The sequence below is a fragment of the Vulpes lagopus genome, chromosome 8, assembly GCF_018345385.1.
Source record: "Vulpes lagopus strain Blue_001 chromosome 8, ASM1834538v1, whole genome shotgun sequence".
Taxonomy (NCBI): Eukaryota; Metazoa; Chordata; class Mammalia; order Carnivora; family Canidae; genus Vulpes; species Vulpes lagopus.
The window spans coordinates 54,409,321-54,420,437 of NC_054831.1; positions in this window are offsets into that span (position 1 = coordinate 54,409,321).

Sequence of the window (11,117 nt, forward strand, 5' to 3'; positions counted from 1 at the left end):
TAATGTAGATATTCCCCCAAAGGTAGGGTGCAGCAAAGAGGGAAAGAGGGAGCCACTATAACTGATGATACTGGTAAACACACCCCCTCACACACACGCACACTCAAGATTGTGAGCAATTTGATATTAGGGAGTGTGACTTATTCGTCCTGTTTCTCCAGCAGTAAGAACAGAGTAGGTTCACAATTCATTGAATTATGAACATAAAAATTTGAAGCATACTTGTGCTAGCATAGGACATATATTCATAAGATTGCCTGTCGCTTTCCCTTTCAATCAATCTGATTATCCTTTTCTTCAACTTGCTCCCTTAAAGAAAAAAGATTTTTAAATAATTTCATATGTTTTAAAACAAAGAATTAAAAAAATAAAAAATAAAACAAAGAATTTATTTATATTCTACCAATTTGGAAATAAGGTAGTCTGGACAGAGATTAGACTACAGTTACCCTTCTGTTATATGAAACCAGGATTTGCAATGAAAACTTAAATGTAACTATATCTGAGTTTCTTTGGGCTACTTAAAGAACAACTTTTTAAAAGTGTCCTTCAGATTGTTTGGCAATATTTATTTAGAATTGCAAATGTAGGGGCACGTGGGTGGCTCAGTCCGTGAAGCATCTGCCTTTGGCTCAGGTCATGATCCCAGAGCCCTGGGGTTGAGCCCCATGTCTGGCTCCTTGCTCAGCAGGGAATCTGCTTCTCCCTCTCCCTCTGCCTTCTGCTCCCCCTGCTTGTGCACTCTCTCTCTCTCTCTCTGTCAAATACATAAATAAAATCTTAAAACAAAAAAATTGCAAATGCATGAAACCTTTGATCTAACAATTCTACTTTTATAAATAAATGTATATACTTGCTTGATATTGCAGCTGCTTTATATCGAGAGATAACAACCCTAATATACAACCCTAAATGAATGAAGAGGAACTTTATTTACTGATCTGAAATTATCTTCAAGATACATTGTGAAAATTGCTAAGTAAAGCAAAGGGTAGGACACTACACACATACACACACACACTTGGCTTGTATGTGTACAAACTATTTCTGGAAGGATACACAAAAAGCTAGTCGTTTTGATTGACTTTGCAGATGAAATCAAGTGTGAGAAGGGGATTATTTATACCTTTTGTTCCTTTAAATTTTTAAATATTTAAAATGTTGTAATTCTGAATTTTATTTTAAAGATTTAAAAAACTTCTTAATTAAAAGTGCTTTCAGATCTTCCATTTGCTTCTAAGGAGAGAAATTGAATATCTAATTATCAGGAGAGCCAGGGAGACTTACTTTTCATCATCTACATTTTTGCCCCTTTTAAATTTTGTACCATATTTAGGGGGGGAAAAAGAAGTACCTTTAAACACATTAGGTCCTCAATCTAACTTTATTGAGTGATTATATAAATTCCTAAATACAAACTAAACTTAAAAATCATATAAACCTTTATAATTATATTTTCTAGTTTTATTATAATTCAAACTGACCATCCACATCCATATCTTACAGGTTTTGCGGACTTGCTGCTGATAGTAATTTTTCAAAATTGTTAGATATAGCTCTATACTCCAGACATTCATATACTTAAGATAGTAGAAGTGTATTTTAAAATCATGTTTGTTTTGCTTGATCCTTCGGAGTAAATTATAGAAACTTAATTAACTGAAACTTAATTCTATAGAATTAAGATTGACATGATATTCTCTGAAATAAAATTAATGAAACATGTAATTTCATTACCTGATGAGCTAGCTATTGAACATATTCAATATGCTCATTATATTATCAATTCTGGTTGTCTTTCTAATCTCTAAGCATCCCATTTTTCCAGAAGTTCAAGCCAAGAGGCCTTTCATAAATAATAGGTTGGGCATCAGCATGCCAATCCCAACCATTTACTAAAATTCTTAGAGTTTGCCAGGATTTATATAGCCCAAATAAAGTTGCCAAAGTGATTTTTCATGGTTATATTATGCAGAGAGATAAGCTGTTCCCATGCGTATCCATAGAAATGATGTTGAACTCTTCACCAGTTCATATAATCTATGAGATCTAAATGAGATCATCTTTCAGTATTTTAAGGCAATCGCTTTAGACCCTCATACCCAGATTGGCAACATTTATTATTTCCTGAGTCTGTCTGTCTCAGATCACACATGAATCCTAGGCTCAGTCTTCTGCCTTCCAAATAGTCCTGTCACCACCTCCAGAAGTCCTGAAGAAACTGATCATTTCTGACTCCACACTATTTTCTGCTGCTGCTGTTTCAATTACGGCCACACGGGGACACTGTTGAAAACTCGTAGTAGTGCTCCTCCAAAGCCAGCATGAGGCCATACAGTGCTACTGGTGGCCCAAGGTCCTAATGAAAATAGTTTATGCTGATTTGGAATTCTCTATGAGCCTGTGCTGTATTGTGTCTAATTGCATCATCTTTTTTAAACCTTATAATATGCCTCTGGATATTATTATTATCCTTGTTTTATGGATGCTAAAACAGATGTGAAAAGATTAAGTAAAATGACCAAGGTTACAAGTAGTAACTCTAACCCAGGTTTGACTGACTTCCATTATTATAAGTTCATCCCTTCAATATATTCATGCTTGTTAACCTAGTAATTCCACTTCTATGATTAGAGATACATGCAAGGGTTTACATTCAATGCAGTACATGATGTAGGGATATTGGAGACAATTTAAAGTTTCAACAAGGAGACACTACTTAATTTATAATCCATTCACAGATTAGAATACTAATAGATTAATTTATTAAGTAAATAATATCAGTTAGTCATAGTTTCTTTTTTTTTTTTAAACTATTTTTTTTTTAATTTTATTTATTTATGATAGGCACACAGTGAGAGAGAGAGAGAAGCAGAGACATAGGCAGAGGGAGAAGCAGGCTCCATGCACCGGGAGCCCGACGTGGGATTCGATCCTGGGTCTCCAGGATCGCGCCCCGGGCCAAAGGCAGGCGCCAAACCGCTGCGCCACCCAGGGATCCCTAGTCATAGTTTCTAAGCATTTTGTTTCTTGACTCAGTTACCCCCCCAAAAAATCCTAGGATAGAGCTATTATTATATTTCATCTAGTTTAAGCTACCATCATTATTAAACAACCCATTATTTATGTACCACTAAGAAAAATGCTACTAATCTAAGATACAATGTTTTCTCATCATCATAGTGAAATACACTTTGACGTCAGAGATTTTAAAATTGGGGGAAAATGTTTATCTTAGACATTTATCTAAAATGTTTATCTTAGAATTATCTTGGAATAAGCTATTATCATGTTTCGTTTTTGGGTGAGGAAATTGAGGCACAGCAAAATTAAATAATTTGCCCAAGGTTAATCAAAAAAAGGCTGAGAGCAAAGGTAGAATGGTGATCAGAGTGACCAACAGTCCCGGCTTGGTCCATCTCTATGTGTCTCTCTCTTCCTTTTTCTGAAGGTAAAATGTGTAGTATTTTAACAATATTTTTTAGAAAACCAAAAAAAATTATCAAAGATCCTCAAAGAGAGTAATTCAGGCACCTCAAAATTCACAGAGGACTTTTGAAAAAGCCTGAAATCATAGGAAATATTTGGGATTACGAGAATGTCTTCTATTCAGTGAATTACCTAGTGCTCTGAGCTACAAGTTTGCCTTAATTGAAAGAGCTCTGTATCTTCACCATCCTTGGAAATGCTGTATGTAAATGAGTAGTATTGACAACTTTTCTCTTTCCCGTAAAATTTGAGGGTTTTTTTCCTAAGCAATTACTGCCGTTTTGGGAACATGAACGGTCATTTAGGTTTAACCTCATGTACAAGTGCTTGTAAACAAGTGTTTTGAAAACGTGAATGTCAGCTTTTGGAATGTGACACCTGTGTGGTTGCAGTTTGACTTTGTATATTCCAGCCTAAGTGTTTTTTCCCTTTTTGGGAGGCTAGGCTTTCTAAAGTTGGTCCAGGGACCCAATTCTTGCCTCAAAAGCATTTGGCAAGCTTATTAAAATATAAGAGTTCCAGACTTTACCTGAAGATTTATTTAATCAGATTCTCTAGGGGTAGGATTCAGGAACCTGCATTTTTTACAAGTTGTTAGGTGTGCTAAAACTTGAGAACTGCCACTGAGGACCATCACTATGTGTGTGTGTGTGTGTGTGTGTGTGTGTGTGTGTGAGAGAGAGAGAGAGAGAGAGAGGAAGTCTACACTCTTCTGAAGAGGTTGTTTTACTACATGAAAAACACTGCGTTGATCTAGTTATTCCTGGAGGTACTTTTCTCCCTGGAGAATGGGTTAGTCCTTTTTTGCCATATTCAGAATAAAGTAATAATAATAATGATAACAATAATAACAGCTATATTTGCTTATACTAATTTTTTACTTGGATTATAAAGATGGATTTGTATGGATTTGATTTGTACGGATTCACATGCATGTGAATTTTGATTGTAAAGCCAATTTTATTGTTTTTTAAGATTTTATTAATTTATGCATGAGAGATGCAGAGAGACTGGCAGAGACATAGGCCGAGGGAGAAGCAGGCTATTCATTGGGAGCCTGATGCACGACTCAATCCCAGGACCCAGGACCCTGGGATCACGCCCTGAGCCAAAGGCATATGCTCAGCCACTGAGCCACTCAGGTGTCCTGTGAAGCCAACTTTAATATTTCATTCTATGAACTTAGATCCTAACAAGCCTACACATTCAGACACATAGTCACGGCTGCAGACATACTTGTTTCCTTTCTTGCCACACTTAATATTAACTAATATCTTCTTTTATTTAGAAAAGGAAAGGAAGAAAGAAGAAAGAAAAGATCCTTTGAAAAGGCAAGAGGGAAGGGAGATTGCTTTGCCATGTTTCTTTCCTGTGTGTTACTCCCTCTCGGAGACATCTGTCACTGGCTTTTGCTCACCCCTCTGGAAATGCTGCTGCCACCAAGCCACAGGAAGGCTGCCTTCTTATGGGCAGAAATGCTTCCCCTGGGGCTTCAAGGCAAAGGAAACTAGCCTCTAGTTGAAGACCCATATCTGGAAACAGTGTGATCTCACCCTTCTGGATGGAGCACATTTTCTTCCTGGACCAAGCCACTTTTGCTTGGTCCCTGGCAACCCAGCTGAGTTAGAAAAAGAGAAACCTGCCTGATAAGTCTCATAGCTCAGGCCTCCAAGACATCAAAAATTAGGCTTATGCCAGTCTCTCTCAGTGTTCTAATAAGATAAATACTCCATGCAGTTCCCTGAGACATAAAATAGGCCTTTTGATTGACCTTTCCAAAGAGGCAGTTAAGACCTTCTGAAAACCTCTACAAACTGTGTAAGCATTCAATGATTTCTTAGTTGGGTTTTTCCTTAAAAATGTCCTGTTTCTTATCAGTTTTAGATATTTTTCCAAGAACCCCAGGGAGATTTGCAGTGGGATAATCCAGTGTACATGGTAAAAATGAAACCACTATCACAAGGTTTATGAAGGGACAAATCAAGTATAATACAAGAAGCTCTAAAGAAAACAGGAAGATTTAGCATGTTAAAAAGAAAAACCACAGCAAGATGGCTTTTACCATCTCCACGCACTGACTCGGGGTTTATGTTCCTAAACAGAGCCCTATTCAGGTGAAAGAAAAACCCAACCACCACCAAGTTCTACTTTATTCTCCCTGATGGAAGAGGTTAAATTTTATCACTCTATGTGTCGTTTTCCCCCTGTACTCTCTTAGTACCTTTTCCATTCAAACATTGGAATAATAACCATATTTATTAAGCATCTTGGTTTCATAATAAGGCAACTACAACTCATAAGGATTAAGTAGCTTTTCCAAATCACACAGCAAGTGAAAGGAGGAAAAAAAGGAATCTGGACATCACATAATACTAAAACATGTTCTTTCTTTCACCCCAGACTTGCGTCAGGAAGAAAAAGATGATGCAGATGACTGTATTTGATTACAGTGTATTTATGGGAACTATATAGAGCAGTATTCCATGGTCTTCTCCCCTGCCTGGCTCTGCTGTTAGCATAGGGATGGAGCTGAGCTGAGTATATAGGAAAGCTTCAAATAACAGAAGGTGGAGACCAGTGTCAGCCTACACTGTTGGAGAGTTTGCTACTTGGATTGAAATGAGATATTCATATGTACTAGGGAATATTAGAAATGTGAGAGTAGGGTAAAAAACAAAGTTAATAACCTTAACAGTGTCAAAGTGCCTAAAAACATAAAATGTATCAATAGGCAATGGTGTGCTGCTGCTAACTATTTAACAACCAGCCTTCTCAAAACCCAGCCCTGGTTTGTAGCATCTGCTGGTTTCCGTGGTGTGAACACTCACACCATGGCCTATTTTAAGTTACCAATGTGAGGCCACCAACTGCAGAGTTGCAAAGACAGGCACTGGAGCACCTCATGGTGTTGTATTTCCACCACACACATATAATAGATGCGAGTAACCTCAGGAGCCTGGGAAACAATAGAATGCAAACAAAATAATCAGAGATAAGTTTTCAGTATTTAGTATTCATTACTTTCATCTTTAATATCTATTTTACTTGTAATTTCATATCATTTCATTTTTACTAATGACTGTTAACAACCAGCTCTCACAGATCCTACAGAAGTTAACACTGGCTCTGTGAGTCGGTGAAAACGGACTCCAAACATGCCACTGCCTGTAGGGGTCCTGGCAAAGTACTCTTATTTTGGGGGACAGTGTTGGCCTGGGGACTGTGTATCTGTGCCAGAGTTGGGTGGGCAAGTAAGAACAGCTGCACATACACCTTAACAACATCTTAGACTCCAGCAGCATCTACACAAGCCTATCATCCCACCCAGCATGGCGTGAGACCCTCTGGGTTCCTGCAGACCCCGAGAGGAATTAAAGCTGGTTTGCCTTAAGGATAAGCAAAATTAATGTCCTACTCTTGAGGCTTCCTAGGGCTCAGCTCTCTGCCACATCTCTACTCCTGGACTATAGTTGAAACTCCTTTGACTCTCTCCCCTCACAATTAGAGATAAAAGATTAAAAATATAAACACCTGATTGAGGTCTGCCTGAAATCCATTCATGACTAGAGAAAGGGGACCAAAGGAGAGAGGAGAGGCTGGGATGGGAAAGTAATTGGGGCATTTCACGACTGGCCTATGGTCAGTCTTGTTTTCCTTCAGCTGGCACGAACAAGCGCCAGCTGTGCACTGAGGTGCTTTTGCCATGGAGGCACCCGTGTGCTGCTTGATGCAGGAAGTTATTATCTGGGGTTGGGGTCAGACAGGCATAGATTAGAATCTCGTTTTCTTGGACACAATACTTAACCTCTTTAAACACATGCAAATCCTCCTATGCAAAAGGAGACACTAGCACCCACTTTAGGACTCATGTGAAGAAATCTAGCAAAGGGGAGTACTTGGGTTACCATAAATTTTTGAGACATGTAGCTATTGTTGTTATTTTAATATGGTCAGGTGTACAGTGATGCTTATTATGAAATCCACCCATCAGAGCATCTTGATACTAAAAAAAAAGTTGTGATGAACAGTAATCCATGGCTTTAATTAATAAAGGAAAGAGGCTATCGCCTGCCCCAACATACACATACTAAAAATATGGAATCTGGGGGTGCCTGGGTGACTTAGTTAAGTGTCTGGGTTAGGTTCCCTCTCCTGCTACTCCCCCCCTCTACTCATGCATGTTCTTTCTCTCTCTCTGCTTTCTCTCTCTCTCAAATAAATAAATACAACCTTTAAAAAAATAATAAAAAGATGGAATCTGTTGGCAATTATTTCTAGTGCTCTAACACAACCACAAAATGTGTTTAACTCACTTGATTTAAAGCAAATCACATGAAGATAAGCATGCCACAACTTTTATAGGCTGCTAAAATAATGTGACCTGTTTCCTCACATGTTGGGTGAATACCACCTTAGAGGAGGAGAGTTAAGTCCATTGGGGAGGGTGTGCTACTCTAGCATGTGTTTTTCCCTACTATGCATTTACATTTGCATTTATAAATTTTTAAATTTCATTTATATAAATTTTATGATTTTATTTATTTTTTTGAGAGAGAGAGAACACAAGTAGGGGGATTGGTAGGCAGAGGGAGATGGAAAAGAGCAGAGCAGAGCAGGGAGCCCAATGTGGGGCTCTATCCTAGGACCCTGGGATCATGACCTAAGCCAAAGGTAGCTGCCTAACTGAATGAGCCACCCAGGTGCCCGTTTTTTATTTTTTAATTTTAGTTTTAAAATTTTTCATTCCAGTATAATTAATATAGTGTTACGTTAGCGTCAGGTGTACATGACAGTGACTCAGCAATTCTATACTTTACTCAGTGCCCATCATTGAACTTAACTTTTTGCAGCAATGCCTCCCTTAAGCAAGCAGTACGTTGCCAGCACTTCCCTCCCTCTGATCCTGGGCAGTAGCTTTTCCATGCACCATTCGCAGGTGATTGAGTACTAGGTGGGGGCTTGAGGTTTACCAGGAGTGACAGGAGGTACCTGAGGTTGCTAGTGGATAAGCCCCACAAATCCACATGGGACTGCTCCAGGCAGTCTGGGGGAGCAGCCCTAATGAGCCTCTCTCCTCTTCTAAAAATGTGAAAAATGAAAGCCAGAGGCCTGCACAGTTCCTGGGGGGCATCCTGAGCCATGTGGCAATCTCGGAAGCCCAGGATTAAGAAATGCTGTACCAGGACTTTCTATCCAGGAGGTGGAAGAGAGAAGCATAGAGTGGTTTTTGTTTTCAGTGTGGTTCAAGGACCTCAAAATTGAGGAAGTCGTAGCACAAAGCAATTAATAAAAACATCATAGAGATCACACAGAGCAATGCAATTCAAGCATTTGAAAGACTTCAATTTTAGCTTTCTGCACAAGAGGAGAGCTGATTCACACACGGGCCCAACTGACACACAGCCCTCATAGACAGTGGCCACAGCGGAGAGTGTTCCGGAACTTCCCTCCCTTCCCAGGGCAGCTGGGGGATTTTTCTCCCCTTCCCCCCACGTGAGGTCTCCATCTCAGCCTCAGGCCCCATTTCCCCTGTTCAGTTGCTGTTCCCACTTTGCATAGTGCTGACAAAAGTCAATGAGCACAGGGGCCCAAAAGGTGAGGCAAAGGCAAAAGGAATGAGGAGGACAGAGAAATTGTCCCTTTCATCCTTGGCTGCACTTCTCAGCCAAGAGTCTGGGGGAGAATCTGCAGGGGAAAGGGCTGCCAGAGTGGAGGGCATGGCCTGGCACACAGATTTGCCATGAGGGCATCATAGATACTTACTCCTTATTCCTTCAGGCAGTCAGATGTGGGCCAGGGACTCCAGGGCCTGTTGCCTCTGCAGTTTCATCTGGGATGGGTACTGGTGGGGCAGAGCAGAATTTAATGCTGTGCCATGTGTTCTCTATAGGTCGAAGGGACATCCCTAATCCACCTCCAGATGGTGAGTGCGGCCAAACAGGTCTGTCAATCAGCAGCTGCCCTGACTCATGCCCTACTGCAGGAAAGGGTTTGTTTCAGGTACCAGAGGAGCACGACCAAAGGCCACTGACAGCTAGGGGTAGGGCAAGAGGTAGGCCTGGTGGTCCCTGAGCAGAGGGAGTCAGCCCTGAATCTCCTCCTCCACTGGCTACTTCATCCTTTGTGTTGATGTGTCCTTTTAGTGCTGTCCAAGCTAACTGCCTTTAACAGAAGCTTTGTCATTTTGAAAGCCTTACTATGAAAAGGTCCGATTATAATTGAAATCCACACACATTAGCATAAGAAACTTACATATGCCCAAGAAAGAAAACGAGCTACTAGATTTTTTAAACAGCATTTCAACTTTTAAAATTTTTGAAGATTATAATCATTCTTTTATTTTTAAAGATTATATTTATTTATGAGACAGAATGAGCACAAGGGCGGGGAGGGGCAGTGGGAGAAGCAGACTCCCCACTGAGCAGGGAGCCTGATGAGGGACTGGATCTCAGGACCCTGGGATGGAGACTTGAGCCAAAGGCAGATGCTTAACCAACTGAGCCACCCAGGCGCCTTATAATAATGATTCTAAATTTATTACCTGGGACGCCTGGGTGGCTCAGTGGTTGAGCGTCTGCCTTTGGCCCAGGGCATAATCCTGGAGTCCCAGGATCGAGTCCCACATCAGGCTCCCTGCATGAAGCCTGCTTCTCTCTCTGCCTATATCTCTGCCTCTCTGTGTGTGTCTCTCATGAGTAAATAAATAAAATCTAAAAAAAGAAAAAAAGTCAAAAAAATAAATTTATTACCCACATGTCTGCCTGTACAGTGTCTCATCTGAAGGTTTTTCTCAGAAATTTGTACAAATCATTATTCAAACAACTTAATTGGTAAATATGTATAGTTGTTATAACAAGCACCTACAGATAAAAGTTATGCTCATGAAGTCACCCTCAAGTTCCTCTTAACTTTAAAAGTATCTTATTTAGGGGCACATGGGTGGCCCAGTCAGATAGGTGTCCAACTCCTGATTTTGGCCCAGGTCATGATCTCAGGGTTGTGAATTGGAGCCCCACATGGGGGGGGGGGTGGGGGGGGGGCTACATGCTGGGCCCCAACCCCACATCATGCATGCTTTCTCCCTCTAAAAAACAAAACAGAACTTATTTAAAGCTGTATTCGAATTCAGTATTTAATTATCGCCCTTCAAAACTTCATATTTTACGGTTATAATTTAAGAAAAGGAAACAAATTTTTTTCACCAAGCTACATATAGGTGTCCCTTAACTTATTCCAGTATTTTCTAAGCATTATATTTTATGACTACAAAAAACACTGGAAAGAAGTGTCTCATATTCTGTTCATTAGTATAGAGCCCCATTTGGGGTTACATAAGATCAGTGTTCTGCCCCCTGACCTACCCACTGTCAATCATTTCGTTTCCATGAGTAAATGAGATCTGATCTGCAAACTACAGTTTACGAACCCATTATCATGCCAACCTGTAGGTGGAGAAAACTTCAAGTAAACTGCAACTGGTTGCAACTCAGTTTTAAAGTGCATTTTGTTGGCTGCAGAACAGCTTCAAAGGAGCTGTTTTGTAATGCACTTCATAATGGCTCCTTGAGTAACTCTCCTGTGGTTGTGCCCACACTGGCTCAGGTGGTTTCTGCTTGGCAAGGTGAAAC